The following is a 15,798-nucleotide window of genomic DNA, read 5'->3' on the forward strand; positions in this document are numbered from 1 at the left end:
GACAAACCTTAAGTATTTGTGTGAGGCCTTTTGGCTGTGTAAACTCCTTTGTGAAGCTTAGCTTGTCTGTAACTTGTATTAGGATTTTTGTTGTGTTTATAGAGCAATAGGGGTGAACTGCCATTTTGTTTGACTGTTTCTCCTGTTTTGGTTGAGGTTCAGGTAGACATGCAGACTCTGTCATTTATTTTTACTTTAGTTTCTGGAAGGTCAGGTAGAGCATTAGAAATTTAGTTCTGTTTTGTTTATTACTTTGGCCTGTGTTCACCCTGAAATTTGATGCTCCTTTTTCTTTCCTCTTGTCACCTTTACATCTGGGACAATAAACCCTTATTTGTACAGAAATTGGTTTTGGCAGCTTTATTCAATTTGGTGGTTTTTGAGAGCTTACTTTTTGCATTTTGGGTCATTTTTCTTATTTTATTCTTCTTTATGTTATGCCCCACACCCCTAGACATAGGGTGCATAACAACATACTTGTGCGAAAAGCCATTCTCTGTAATGAAATTGAATAAGAACTGCTTAAGGAACTCTTGCGGCCTGTAAATTTTGCCAACCTGACAAATTAGACAAGAATTTCCCAAAGCCTTTTGGTATTCGTAAAGCATATTTACAGTTAGCATGACTTTAGGAACGTTTTTGTGCAACAGCTACTAATTAAAGGTGTAGTCACATGCATCTAGACAGGTGCTGCAGGTTTTTGGGCCCCAAGGACCCGTGGAGGGTCATAAAGAGGAAAGACAAGTTAAAGTACATTTTTAAGGAAAGTGCAGGTGTGTCTTCCCAGCAGATTGGCTCTGGAGCTGGATGCTCCTGGTGGCTCTGCGGTCCTGTTCTTGGTGTTCGAGGCGGGTTGCCTGGCGGACGGATTTCCCCGATATGCTGTCACATGTTGGTGTCTGGGGGGTCCAGCTAGGTTTTGTTCTAGGGGGACGGTGCACTTCCTCTATTTTTACATTCTATCGTTCACCACAGTAGAACACAGACACTCACCTGAGCACAGGTGTCAGCTCACCTTTGCACAAGTATGCGTGATGGAATGAAATGCACGACACGCATTTGTTTGCATAAGTATGTGCACCAGAGCTGTATTGGTATTGTGTATGTGTTGACGTGTTTATGTGTGAAGATTTTTGGAGCCAACAGGTATGTTTGTAGCATTTAAGCGTGTCTGTGGAAGGGCCCCACCCTTTTGGCGAACATCTACACCTGTAATTAATAATGATAAATCTCCAGCAACTTGTTGCTTTGTGTTTCTATTCCCCCTACTTCCTTGTACCCATATCCCCAATCTCCAACACCCCAGACTCCATTTTTTTGCCAGTTTCTGAGGCTGGTGTTTACGGAGGTTTAACTTTAGTTCAAGCATTTTGTATGACCTGTTCCTGGGAGTATCCATAAAAAAAAAAGTTGGGTAACACTTTATGATAAGAGTCCTTAATAAACTATTTATTAGACATTAACAAGCACTAGTAATGTTTTAGTAAGATGCTTATAGGCACATTAATTAGCATTTGTAAATGTCTTACAACTGACAAACAAGTTTAAATAAGCTGTTTATAAATACATTAAAATATTCCTTAATATACTACTTATAAGACATTAACAAGCATGAGTAATGTGGTATTAAGCTGTTTATAAAGACATTTATTAGCATTTGTTAATCCTATTCACAAGCTATTTATAAATTGCTTTTATGGGATTAATAAAAATATAATAACAGTTTTCTTATTAACAGTTTACTGAGTGTTTTGCAGCCCCCCCAATCTACAGCGTGACCAAATATGGGGTGATTTTTACGAGCCATTTATAAATGGCTTGTGGACAGTTACTGCCCCTTGGAAAGGGCAGATTCTGAGTGCAAACATTTTGAAGTTTATTACAATTTGTTTAGTTTCTAAATGTCAGAAGACACTAAGGCCCAATCTGTAAAGGACAGTACGAGTGTCTCTTCTTTCACATTGTTGTTGTGATGTGTTGAAGAGTTGTTACATGTTTGTGGCTTTGGTGAGTGTCATAAAGGTCATTGTTCATATTCTGTAATTTTTGGTTCTTTGTGGGTAAACATAGCCCACACTTTAGGAGACTGCAAAACACTCAAACTGTTAATGGAGGTTCTCGTTCATCCAGGTGGTGTAGTGTGGAGGTTGAATCATATCAGTTGGACTATAATAAATGTAAGTCCAGCTTGACATGGGAACTGTTAAAATATTTATAAATCCCATACAAGCAATTTATAAATGTTTTAAATAAACTTAATTGCACATTATGCAATTTTACTAGGATTACAGAAATACACATATGTATATAAAAAAACAAGAATAGAAATAGAAATAGGCTGGGGGGGGGGACTCTAAGAGAAAATGTTGAACCTGTCATATACAGACGAGGTTTTGATTGGTTTTTGCTTCTCAGAATTACAAATATTATTAATATACAGATTTAACTCATTAAAAAACGGGGTTTTCGACCAGAGATTTACATTTATGAATATGAAATTTGGCAAAAATGAGAAAAAGACTAAAAAGTAAACCAGAGTCTTTTTGCATATTTTTTTATATTAGACATCTTTGATACAAATTACAAATAATTATTGTATTGCGATTTAATTATTATGTATTGTGATTTTAATGCATTTTCTGTTTTGTGAAGCACCTTGAATTACTTTGTGTACGAATTGTGCTATACAAATAAACTTGTCTTGCCTTGCCTTGCCTTACAAATAGTATAGTATAGTATTAATAGTTTATTAAGGACTCTTATTATAAAGCGTTACCGCCTTGGATGAACATTTTCATTCTATGAGCTCACTTAATGGTTTACTACCAAGCTATCTACCTGTGTGCCTCGTACAGGTTTTCCCATTTTTTACCCACTGATATATCTAGTCTGTGAATAATGCTTAATAAATATGTGTTTTGATTACTTATTATTGCAGAGTGTGTAAACTAACACTGGGTGTGTAGCCGTTTTGTCAGTTGTTTAAAATAGTACTAAATGCAAAATTTGGTGTCAAATGTAAAATTTCAGCCCTAAAAATTTGCTGATAGTTTTGTCAGATTTAGCAAACTTGTCTAGTATATTCTGTTTAGAAGCTGTTTTAACTCTTCTCTGCAAGACTCAATTCTGAAATGTATGTGGACCAAATAACAAGCTCTTAGATTACGGTAGACAAAAACATATAAATAAAAATCCAATTAAATATATGATATTAGATTGAAAATACTAATACAGTTGCTAAATGCTATATTAAATAACAAAAGTATGAGAATGTCTACCTTGTTTGCATAATGGTAAACAATGCTAATAAATTAACCACTGAAAGCAGAAAATTCCTGAATACATTTAAAATATACAAATATGCAAAGAAGGGATGGATTAGGAACTTTTTTCAAAATAAATAGACTCTACTAGGTCTACATTTAGCACATGCATCTGCTTTCTGTGTTGTAATAGAAAGAAATAAAGAAAGGCCATGGCTGTTTTGACAGTCAACTGGTATTTTGACTACAAAACCACAGAACTCTCAACATACAAGTTTAAACTATGGATATATTGTTTTGAGAAGACTGTTATTAAAACAGTGAAAGCTCTGACAGCGGCTGAAACAAGTTTGCAAATTGCAAGAATGCAAATTATAAAGTTTTTATCAAAGCTCACAAAACTTCGGTGGCCCTGAAGTGCAAATTCCATCAACAAATCATTCAATAGAAAAACGAATTAAAGACCACAATGACAGATACAAAAGCAAAACACTTAATAAAAAAGCAACATTACATTTTAGAGATCAAAACAAGATTCCAGTAACAAAAATATATTACAAAATAAAAAAAGAATGACACAAAATAAGAAACCAGAAAAGGTAGGTATTATGGGACGTTGCTGATTGGATGATTGGATACCCGTTTCTTCATCTTTTCGACTAGAAGTTATTTGGTGATATTTTGCAATAGAAGATATTTGTTGAAGCTTTTGGCCAAAACCTCCTTCCACTTTCCTTCATCTTTAAAACTCAAACATCAACAACCAATCAGGGATGTCCCAAAGCTTTTCTGGTTTCCTTTTTTGTTTCTTTTTTTAACATTTCATTTTGGTTTCTGGAAATTAACTTTGTTTTCCAAAAAGCTTCTTTTTAAAAAAAAAAACCTTTTTGTTTTCTAGAACTTTGTTTTGATTTCTAAAATATAAATTTTTTTTCAACTATTGTTTTGTTTTTTTAAATTCTCATCTTGATCTTCAATATGTTTTTGCATTGAGTCATTTGTTAATGGGATTTGGACTTTAGGGCCACCGTACACATTTTTTCCTTATAGTCCGCAATAGAAACGTATCAATTCCTTTAAATACTGAAAAAAGTACTGTGATTTACTCTCCAGTAAGTCCATTTAGATGTTTTTCTACACATAAAACATACTTTGCAGAGTCTTACTTAATGTTTTTGAAATTCCTCTGACAATCTATTAGCTATTTAATCATTGACCATAATTATTTCTGTGTTTTTTACACATCCAGCAGCCATGGTGCAGTGGTAAAGAGGTAAACCTCTGATCGGAAGATTGCAGGTTCCCGCTTTGCCCGCCCATGTACCGAATTGTTATGGGCAAGACACTGAACCCCACTTTGCCTCTGGTGTTTATAGGTTTGCGCCAGTGTTTGGCAGCAGACCCAGTGTGTAAATGTGTGTGTGAATAGGAATGTGACTGTAAATCGCTTTGGGCCTTCAAGTTAGGTAGAAAAGCTCTACACAACTATACGTCATTTAGCATTTGCGTTCTAAAATAATCTGTGTTCTGTGAAATCCGTTGTTATATTTTACAATTATTGCAGATGTTTTTCACATGTCAAACCCCTAACTGCACACTTTATACACTTCCCTTGTTTAAACTTAAAAATTCAAAGCTTCATGGATAAATACGTCCAGTATAGAGTCTTCTTGGTTATACCCTTTGTGGTCTTGCTGTTTCACATGTTTTTTTCTGTGCATTTTTCGTGCTTTATTTTTTTCTTCAAGAGCTCAATGGATAGACCTTGTCTATCAAATTCCTCCATGCTGTGTCTATGTTACAAATAAATACAAGCAGTTTCCCAAATCTACATAAATTATTGATCGTAAACAGATCTTTGTTTTCATTCTATTTTTTGAAGAGGTCTGACACAGATCATTTTTACATAGTTTAAGTATTTCCAACTACTTCATGACATGTTGAAATTTATTAAACGTGTCTAGTTCTTGGTTTGACTGACCTGTTTGTGTAATTAAATGCAGAGAAAACTTTATAAAAAACAAGTAGAGGACTAATATCTGTAACTTGTAACTGATATTTTTTTTGTTAAAGTGCCTTTAAGTGTCACTTACTTTCAAATACAGAACCCCAGTTGGAATTGCCGTTATAGAATATGCTCATGTTTGAGGCTAAAGACATTGGCCAGATGTCATTTGTAAAATAAACTGGACTTTACAGCTTGACAAGACAAATTCCAGAAACTGTCGAGTCTTTGTTTTCACTGTTGCAAACGAGACCATCCAGTTTTCTTTTCACTGCATTGGGGTTTGAAGACAGCTGCAGCCTCCCTCAACAGCTCTAGCACAGATTTTGCCATGCTGAACTTTCCAGCTTCTTACCAAATTTTCGAACCTCTTGGTTAACATTCTTCTATTCTTGCTTTGTCCCTCTTTTTCTCAGCGCCAAAATTGTAAATTGATTTATATTTTTATTGTGCATGTGTACAACATGTGTGTGAAGGTTTTCGGGGCATATTGTTGTGTTTGTGATATTTGAGTGTAAGTGGATGAGTGCGTTTGTGTGCAAATATCTACATGTGAAAGAAATAACGATAAACATCAAGAGGAACTTTCTTTAGTATTTTTTCCTTAACTCCAAAACGGCGACTGACCGCACGTGTATGCGCTACACACCCTCACATGCGCTGTCCCCCCTCCCTTCCTGCATCTTGCGAGCACCGGTTTCAGCACCCCCCCCACACCCCCCCCACACACACACAACCCCCCCCCCCCCCACACACACACACACACACACCCACCTACACACACCCACCTACACACACACACACACACACACACACGCACACACACACACACAGAAACACTACATTTCTTTTCACACCTGTTAAATATTTTCCGTGGTGTCTTTTAACAATCTGTTAAAATTGTTAAAATACAATTACAAATCCACCACAGTATCAGTGGTGGTGGATGTGCAATGACATTTTATTAGTACGTGTAAAAGGATGTCCCCCGTCACACGCGCCTCGCATTTCATGGCACTATTTAAGGATTGGTTGGTGTGTTACCGCAGCATTTTAATGTGTTTTTGTCCTGTTTCCACAGAGTTACCTAAAGTCATTAGTTGATGCGTGTGTATGTCAATTTTCAAAAAGAGGACAAGTCTACATATTTTCTTATTTTAAGAAGAAAAGCACAGCAGAAGGAGCGAAAGAGATGGTAGGGGAGCAACAGAGGAGTAGTGAGGAGGAGGAAGATGAGACAGAGGAGCATGAACCACACCCAGCATGAATGACAGAAGATAATGAGGAAGACAAAGATGAGACGGCATCAGACGAGGGACAGTCAGCATCACTGGTCAGAGAAGCAAAGCAGAACTCAGCAAAAGCAGGGGCTCCACCTGTTTCTGGACCAACAGGTGAAGTTAGAATTATGTTGGCCTAATAATGAAACTGTTTCATGTTTATTATGGTAGTCTGAATATAAATGTCTACAGATATAATTAATAATTACCATGGAAGGGTATCATTATTATTATTATTATTATTTTAGGAAAACTGATTTAACTTTTTTTTCATTATAAATATCTCCCAGTCAAGAGCCAAACACCCCAAGCAGCCATTAAAAAAACACAATTAATCAAAATTATTCAGTAGGCATTTAACTTTGTTAGTTTTCCAAAGGCTGTTTTATACGTTTAGTAGAACGAATTTTAAAAATATAGATCATGGTTTTTGTGTGCCACCCCAAGGTTTAAAGTGGCCCCCTGCCGGCAACCCCCATGAAAAATTCCTAGAAGCGCCACTTTTTAAAGCAAGGAACTTTTAGTCTTTCCCACAAATACAAAGCCAGCTCAACAGCATGTTTCACAGCATGCTTGATTTTTTTTGTCATGTGTTCATACTTGAATGGAAAGGAGTGGCAAATTAAAAAAGGGAGTCATTTACCAAAACCTATTACGCAAATATGTTCCATAACTCAGAAACTGGAAACTGTGACTAATACATTTCAGTTCACTCTGAACTGTAGATTTTCCTGCCTGAAAACAAACCAGAAAGTAAGTCTTGCATGGTTTAAAGTTGTATTAGATAATCATTGTGATGTTATCCTAAAATGTTAAATATTTGATGTGCATGTCATAAATGAAACAAAAGACTGTATTGCATAAGACAAAGAAATGTAGAGATTAAAAGGAAAATAAAGTGATAAAAACTGGAGACTTTAAACAAAATTCTAGCTTTTCTTTCGGTAGAATTAGCCAGATTATTAGTAATATAAAAAAAAAAAATAAGAAACGTTCTTCTAGTGAGGACTCTGGGTCTTGTTTGAAATTGAGACACAAAAGTTAGGAAAGCTAAATATTAGGGAAAACTTAGATACGGAATAAAACAGACTGTGATCTCTGAAAGAGTACTTCTGACAGGAGACAATTAACAACACTACCTTACTTAGTTACAGTTTTATTGATGTTTACTCTTAGCCTGGTATCTGTGAGCATTAATTTCTGCAATCTCTTTAAACTAGCTACCTAGCGTTGATGGCACATCAGCAATTCAAATACTCACCAAAAACAGGATCAGTGAACCCACTGAATACCCATTGTTGTTTCTGTGTAGAATCTAAACATTTGTAATTAATTTAGCCTAGTTTTATTTCTAGAAATTCTAATAAAATGTTTTCTCTTGTTATTCTTGTTTACTTATCCCTTTGTGCTTTAGATTAAAAAATGTCTAAATTTTAAAACAATAGAGTAAAAGACAATCTAAAATTATATAAAAATAAATCAAGAATTTGTTTGAAGGATGATTTTTGATGTGTGAGACAGTGAGCTGTCTTATTCTCATTTGAAGTCTTACTCTGTAAACGAGTTGAAGTAAATCATTCAACATGTCACTTTATTGTCCTTGTGACAAAACACACCCTGCATACTTTCATAACAGTGCAGAACGGTGTAGCTTTTTTACCTGAACATGCAGAAACACAGGAGTCTTAAAAAAACATGTTTAACCAGTTATCTCTACTGATAGACATTCAGTCGAGGTAGGGAGTCGGTAACAATCTCATCCTGTGGGTGAACCAAAGCAGAGGACCTCCAGTAGTTACAGTTTGAGGCTTTCTGAAAAAAGATAATGTTGTAAATGGCAATCCAACAGTTTGGAAACAATCTGATGACCCATCTGCTTTGCACTGGAAAGTATTTATTAATAACAATACCCAATAATATTACAGTATTAGAGTGAAACTAGTATTATATAGCTCATCAGCAGTGATAAACCTTCAAGTTCATGTAAACATAAATTTCTTTATACCGTTTTTTTCTCCTTTAAAATATTTATTTAAATGAAAAATGTCAAACAATTAAAAAAATAAAAACTTAGTCCAAGAGAAGTTTTGAAATATGTTGTGTGTCATTGTGATGCTATGCATAAAAACAAAAGCCTCTTGAATTAATATATTTCAAAAACCAAAACAAAGATTTTAATGTTCAAAGTTCAGTCGCTCTAAAAAACAGAAGACCCTGCAGTTTAAATTTCTGGTGAGATTCATGCCTGCATACCGTATGTTGATCTGGGAGAAAGCTCTGTAGAAACTTCTGACAGGCTGGAGAAAGATGATGTTGAAATGGAAAAAGTGGCCAAAGAGAAGCGTCTGCTGGTTTGCTGAGTCTGAGCCTCTGTATAATGCAGTTTACAGATTATTTACTTTCTGGGTTTAATCCAACAATCTCACTATCTATCGCACTTACAATGAAATACATTTTCACCATTTATATATTCATACTTTTTCAATGTACTACATCTTTTCTCTTTTTGACAAAGAATTCCACATGTATTGTGGCAAACTCCTCTTTAATGGTTAATTTGTTTGTTTGTTCTTATTTAATCGAGTTAGATGTATAGGGTTACTGATCACAGATCAGTGGGTGCTTAGAGAAAAGATCTGTGTAATAAAGAAAAGAACTCTAGTTTCACATTTATCTACATAAATTTATATTTGAAATGATAAGGGAAAGTCTACACACTGACTACTAATTTACTAATAAAACTAAATAATTTACCTTTTAATGAATCATTTTTATTTTTCAATTTCTTTTCTGAAAACAATGGAAATCACACCAAAAGAAAATGTGTGGGCATCGTGACTGTATAGCTTATGGACTGAGTGACCCCCCCCCCCCCCCTTTGTTGTACTTGTACGTGTTTCAGTGCCAATACAGAGCATTCATTACCTGTATTAATGGCAACAGTTTATATTTTTATCAAAGATACCTGCCCACAACCTCTGTCACACCTCCCATTTTAATTTAAAATTAGCACATACATTAATGTTTACTTTTATAGAGGTAATAAAAATGCAACAAAATTACAAAAGGTTGGCTAAATCTTTTTATCAGTTGAACTTTTTCATTCGGTGCCATGAACACCAAGTTCCTTGAAATCCCCCAGGCGATTGGCAACCTGGAACAGGTAACAAGAAAGCCACAAAAGCCAAATGCTTCAACTAGTTAGGCAAGTCCTGAGAAGCCAGCTCAATGGTGAGAACATGAAACAGACACTAAGCAGTTATCAGATACCCTGCAGGAATAGGAAGATGACCTGGAAAAACCTCACACAACTCGGCCCAGAAAACAGCAAAAACACCACGGACCCCTCAAGCTCCCAGACCTCTGGTAAAGGACCCAAGTTTGGGGGGTTATATTTTGTGTTTAAAAAGTTGGCATTTCAAAATAAAAAATTAGGTGTATGATTTGAGTGTTTTTTTTGTATTGTTTTCTTGGGTGTTGTGGAGTTTTAAAGTAATTTATTACTATCAACACACAATAAACCTTCTTTTAAAACAATAAGTATTTAATTTTCATTTTTGCTCTGAGGACAAGAACTTAAAGGTAGGTTCTGATGAAGGAATGCATAAAACTGAAAAAGCTGTTTGGAAAACACAAGCAAAAGACAGAATCTAAAAACCTCTGAGGTGTAAATAAATCCGCCGGATTATATTAGAGAAAAAAAAAAAAAAGAACAAAAGTCCTTTTTAGACTTTGTAACTGTAAAATGAAAATATGTGCAACAAATACATATTTCAAGCAGCATGAACAAATTACTCATGCTTAAGATAGCTGAACCTAATTACCTTTTACATTTTTTTCCATTCTAAATTGCGGAGTTTACAATAATTAAATGTCCTTGGATTATTTTTACTTCACTGGATATTATGCATCACCTTATGAAACTCCAACTTATTTTTCTTTGTTAGCTCCAAATGTATAAATAAAACTTCAAAAACAAATGTTAGTTATTTTTGTCTTTATTCATAAACACATAGAACCCCAAATTAGCAGAATTAAAATACAATTTTAATAGATATTAATCAAATCTAATCCTATAATTCCATTTGTAAACAACTTGAATGTTATTTAAACACAGCTTTTACCTCCAACAATAACTAATGTCTATTTTCTGATCTTAATCACAGCAAACCTTTGTTTAAACTGGGGCTTAGATAGAGGCTTAAATATTTAAAAGTTTTCAAAATACTGAATATGGATTACTTTAAAGCAGTGCTTCTCAAATAGTGGGGTGCGCCCCGATGCGATGCGCAGTAGTTTTAGGCACAGGTAATACGAGCAATTGCTCGGGGCGCAACGGAGGGCTGCGGTGACAGCGGCTCAGTAATTGGAAAAAAATCTGCACCACTGTTGGTTTCTTATTATCTGTTCTATCACCGAGTTTGCAACAGCCTGAAACCTGTGAACTGCCATCCCTGCAGCTGCGCGCTCCTGTCTTCTGTCACACGCCGCTTGCCTGTGTGAGAAGGAGAGGGGAGGGGTAGTGGGCTCAGACTGCGAGGTGGAACAGGGCACGCGGAGAGCTGCCTCTGTTGCACAACACCAGGATCATCACTGCCTTTAGATTACTCAGCTCATGCTAATAATGTCATTCGTTATCAACTATTGTAGAAAATTTTTCCGACGTGTCTTTATTTTCCATAAATGTAATCTTTGTCTGCCTGTGGTTTAGTTGGTGTCAGTATTTGACATAAAGACAGCTGGTAATGCAGGAAAACAACTGCACTTATCATTTAGAAAAAAAAATCAGCACAATGTATTTTACCTATTTCTTCGGACTAAAAACGATAAATAAATTGGTGCTGCTGCTAATGTTTCAGATCAATTTACATTTATTATTTATTGATTGAATTATTTTTCTCAGCATCAAATGGTTCAGCTGGTCAAAATGTTTCTGGTTTAAATAAGGAATGACAGATTTTTTATTTTAGGCAATTTTAGCTTATTTTCTGTTTTTGACTATAACAGGGTTTCTGTGGCTAAATAAAGTTAATATTCATCGAAAGTGGATTTGTATTACTTTTCCTTTTGTTAATTTTAAAAGATACAATTTTAAGTCCTTACACAATTTTTATAGATACCAACCTAATATATTGTCACTGCGGCGAGTCTTTTTTTCCTAGCAATAGGCTGAGCTAACCTATTGCTTATATTTGCATAAAAAAGTAACTTCATTGTTTTAAAAGAATGAGGAAGGCCACAGTCCTTAAATTAGTCATAGCATTCTTAGCAGGATTTTTGTGCAGGGTGGAGTACAAAGATTTAAAGAAAAGAGTCTTGTTTAAATTTATTTATTTTACAAACTGTTTAATAAGATTAAAGTCCCATTATTACATTTGCATATTCTTTACATTTTACCTACAAAAAAATTAAAACTTGGAGCTTATATTTGATAAGCTCATGAAGAACAAAATACTTGTGTTCATGAAACAGGTTTTTATTTAAAGCATTTCTGGCGATATGCTTTAAACTAGAAAGGTTTCTTTCAAGTGAGCCAGTAAGGCAACATATTCTCATCTGTGTTGTGTATCTAATAATAAAAAAAAACTTTAAGGACAAAGTAAAGTGTCTGTCATGACTTGCAGGATGGACAGACCCAGATGCTGAAACCCAGAATGAGGACAACGGTAGGTAAGAGGTGAGTAAGAGTTTTTATTTTCCTTCCAGGAGAGATGGTTGTGGCTTGGTATGAGTCTGATGAGGACTGCGGCTTGAGGCGTTGCTGGAGGTAGTAGCGCAGCTTGGTAGAGCATGTTGTTTCCACAGGAATGCAGGAGGGCTCGATCTGACTTCCACACAGGTGACGCTTGGAGGCTGGAATCCTGAGGCAGGGAGAATAATGTTAGAGTCGAGACAAGACTTGGTTTTCACAAACATGAGCTTAGACTGAGACCAGGTATAGTCACCATATGGGGCAACGAACTGGCATTGAATAGTGGAGCTGGGTCTCCTTTTGAGCTGCAGCGGTTGATGAGGTGGATTGGTCACAGCTGGTGAAGTCAGAAGCAGAGCAGGAGGGGGAGGGGGAGGAGACTGACAGGCACCATAACAGTGTCATCCAATCTTATATTCCAAACTCAATATGGAGTTTTGCTTCAAACTTCTTTTTGCTGCCAAGAAAGCTAAATCTAACAGCTTTCCTCCAAAATGTTAAATTTTAAAGAATGTATTATGGACACAGACATACAATAAAACTGGACCCTGACACACAAAGTTTGCAGGAGATAAAAACAATCAATATTATTTTTAACGCATCTTTCCCGAATCCCATGAGTTGTCTATAATGAGGGGGTGCTTTTATGTTTTGATTTATTGATTTAAAAAAAATAATCATAAGATTAAAGGTTGTGAAATTTACTGTGCAATAATTTTACAGAGACCAAGGTATGTGGAAGTTTTTATCTTTTAAAATGACTTTTGGAACCAATTCTTTGTGCAATCTTCTTTAATTAATATAGATTTGTTCTTGCTACCTACGTAACAAAGTTTTTTAAAGGAATGCCAATGGAAAAAAAAGCTGGACATTTTGATTTTCATTCGCCCCTTCTTACCACTTTTAACTCTTGCTGCAAACCATGGCTTTTAAATAATGAAACTAGTAGCTTTAAGCATGAAACCTTTTAATAGGTCAAATCTATGATCTTAAAATTGACAATGTCATCATACGTGTTCCGTGTTTTAGCATAGGCGTGAACTTCTCAAAACTGACTTTGCTCAGTCCTGCCTCTTTGTCTGCATTCAGAACATTGGTAACTAGGGTGGAGTTATGTTTGTTCTCTAATTTTCATTTACACCCTTTTGATTTCTTTGAGTGGCTTCAGAACTTCTTGTTCCAATAAAAACAGCAATAATAACAACAAAATGTCTAATTGCTGCAGTATGAATTGGTATTAAAGTATTCCAGTTTACTATAAATCCATAAAAAAGCATTCCAAAACACTTGCTGATTGGTGAACTAATAATAGTTTAGACACCTTTTACTTTAACATTTTTTAGACAGTAAAACACAAAAAATAAATTTAATTCTCTGATTGATAGAGGCGTGGCTGCCAATATGCGTCTATGGCTCCTCTGACCATCATGGGATCATTCATACACATTCCCACACTAGTGGAACAACGCTGGAGGCAGGGAGGGTGAAGTGTCTTGTCCAGTGACACAATGGCAGTTGATTGGGGGGAGCAGGAATGAAACCGTCGACCCTTTGATCATTGGCCGACCTGCTCAAAGGGTAGACTGCAGTATCAGAGGACTAGTCCTCTCAAGCGAATAATTTTTTTGTACGACCGGTTAATCGGGACCTGTAATTAATTACTGTAATTAATCAACTTTTATTCTAACCTAATAATTGTTGTGAAAAGTCTCATTTTGGAAGAATTTCATTTAAATGTGTGCCCTTACGGTGCAGTAAAAGATCAAAATACAGTTTAAAAAGTGGCTTTATGACGTTTTCCTATTATAACAGACTAAAAGCGCTCTAATTTAACACGTCAAAAAACAGTTGGATGCTTTTCGGGGCAATCCAATTATTATAGCAACGAGTATATTAAGTTTAGATATATTGTTGTATCTTTTCTAACCCATCTCCAAACTGCTTCTCTCTATGTCTGCACTGCTTTCTCCAGAAAATGTTAAATCATTGCTTGGGAATCAATGATTTAGAGGAAAATATCTTTCACTTTTACTGTAGCTACTCCGCCAGGCAGTTTAATGTGAATCAACTCCATCGTATGACGCTAACATGTTAGTTTGTCTTGTGTCCTTTTCAGTAACTGAAGGCAATTTATCTGCACCATAGCTGATCATTTAAGAAAAAATCTATTATTGCCTTAAATTCACTGGTTTTACCAGAGATTCCTGAACTGTTGATAGATTAGTCTGAAATTGACAAAAAAAAATCAATGATTCTCACTGTTGTGTGGACAGATGAGTTTCAAGGGATAATGTATGCATCATCTGCAGGAAGTCTTATTTGATGGGTGTGTTTTGTTAAAATCACTTATACACATTCACGCTGCATGTCTTACAGTTTTTCTCAAATGCTAGAACACATTTCACAAACGTGTCCTCCATTTTTACCCAAAGTCTAAACACATCATTCTGTTCTACAGCTACATAAACACAACCACACATTCTCACTTCAAAACTTAAACCTTTACAGAAAGAGCAGCTCGAAGCTTTCAAACATGTAAACACTATGTACATCATTACGCACTACAGCAAAACAATGGAAAATAAAATGCTCAATTTGTGAGAAGGTTCTTTGTTTCACAACTGCCAATGCATATTTTTTAGAAACTTTACAGTAATGGATGCTCTTAGATCTCTGCAGAGGATTAGGTATTTGGATTTGTGAGTTTCATATGAAGAGTTTAAATCTATAGTAAATTCTGCATGTACACTACTGTAACACATCTCAGTGCAAACACATGATCTATTGATCTATTATTCCTATTTGATTGCTTGAAATAAACCATTTCAAATCAAAAATTAAATTGCACACTATACTCTTGAAAACATGATCAGGGTTTGAAGTTATTTTATTTACTTTATTCACACAATACACACACACACCACAATCACTGTGCGGCATCATTTTAGTGTGTGGGTGTCTGTCATAAACCTTCTATCTCAGCGATGAGAAGAACTCCTCTATATGGTTCAGAAAATGGGAGTAGGGTGGCAGACAGACTGGTTACTGTTGGTGGTGAACCCCTCTCTGATTTGGTTTATTCTGTGGAAGCTTACATTGTTCCAAATGATCACATTCCAAATGATGTACGGGCCCAGGATGGTGTTGTTGGCGGTCTATGAGGATGTCTTTAGGCTCCTCTAAGGCCGCATATACACTACATGGTTCAAGTGACCCAATTACGATTTTTTCCTCTCATGTGGCACAGATCGGAAATGACCGGTGAGCGTGTAAGCAGGACAAAAGCGCATGGATTCCGATTTTCTCAGATCGGATTCAGGCCTCACTCATAAGTGGAAATAAATCGGATACGAATCGGATGCGAACCTTTGCGTGTGCCATGTAAGCAGACAAATCGGATATTCCCCTAGTAAATGCAAGTCGTACGTCAGTGACGTCAACTCAGGACACCACCAACTGAGATCACATGACTCATTAAAGTGCTTTTGTGCGCTGATTTTGCTGTCAGCGTGTTACCTTTCAGCCTCAGGCTTCAGACCGTAGTCGGAAACCGCTGTT

The sequence above is a fragment of the Oryzias latipes genome, chromosome 8, assembly GCF_053564925.1.
Source record: "Oryzias latipes strain Hd-rR chromosome 8, Olatipes_Hd-rR_3.1".
Taxonomy (NCBI): Eukaryota; Metazoa; Chordata; class Actinopteri; order Beloniformes; family Adrianichthyidae; genus Oryzias; species Oryzias latipes.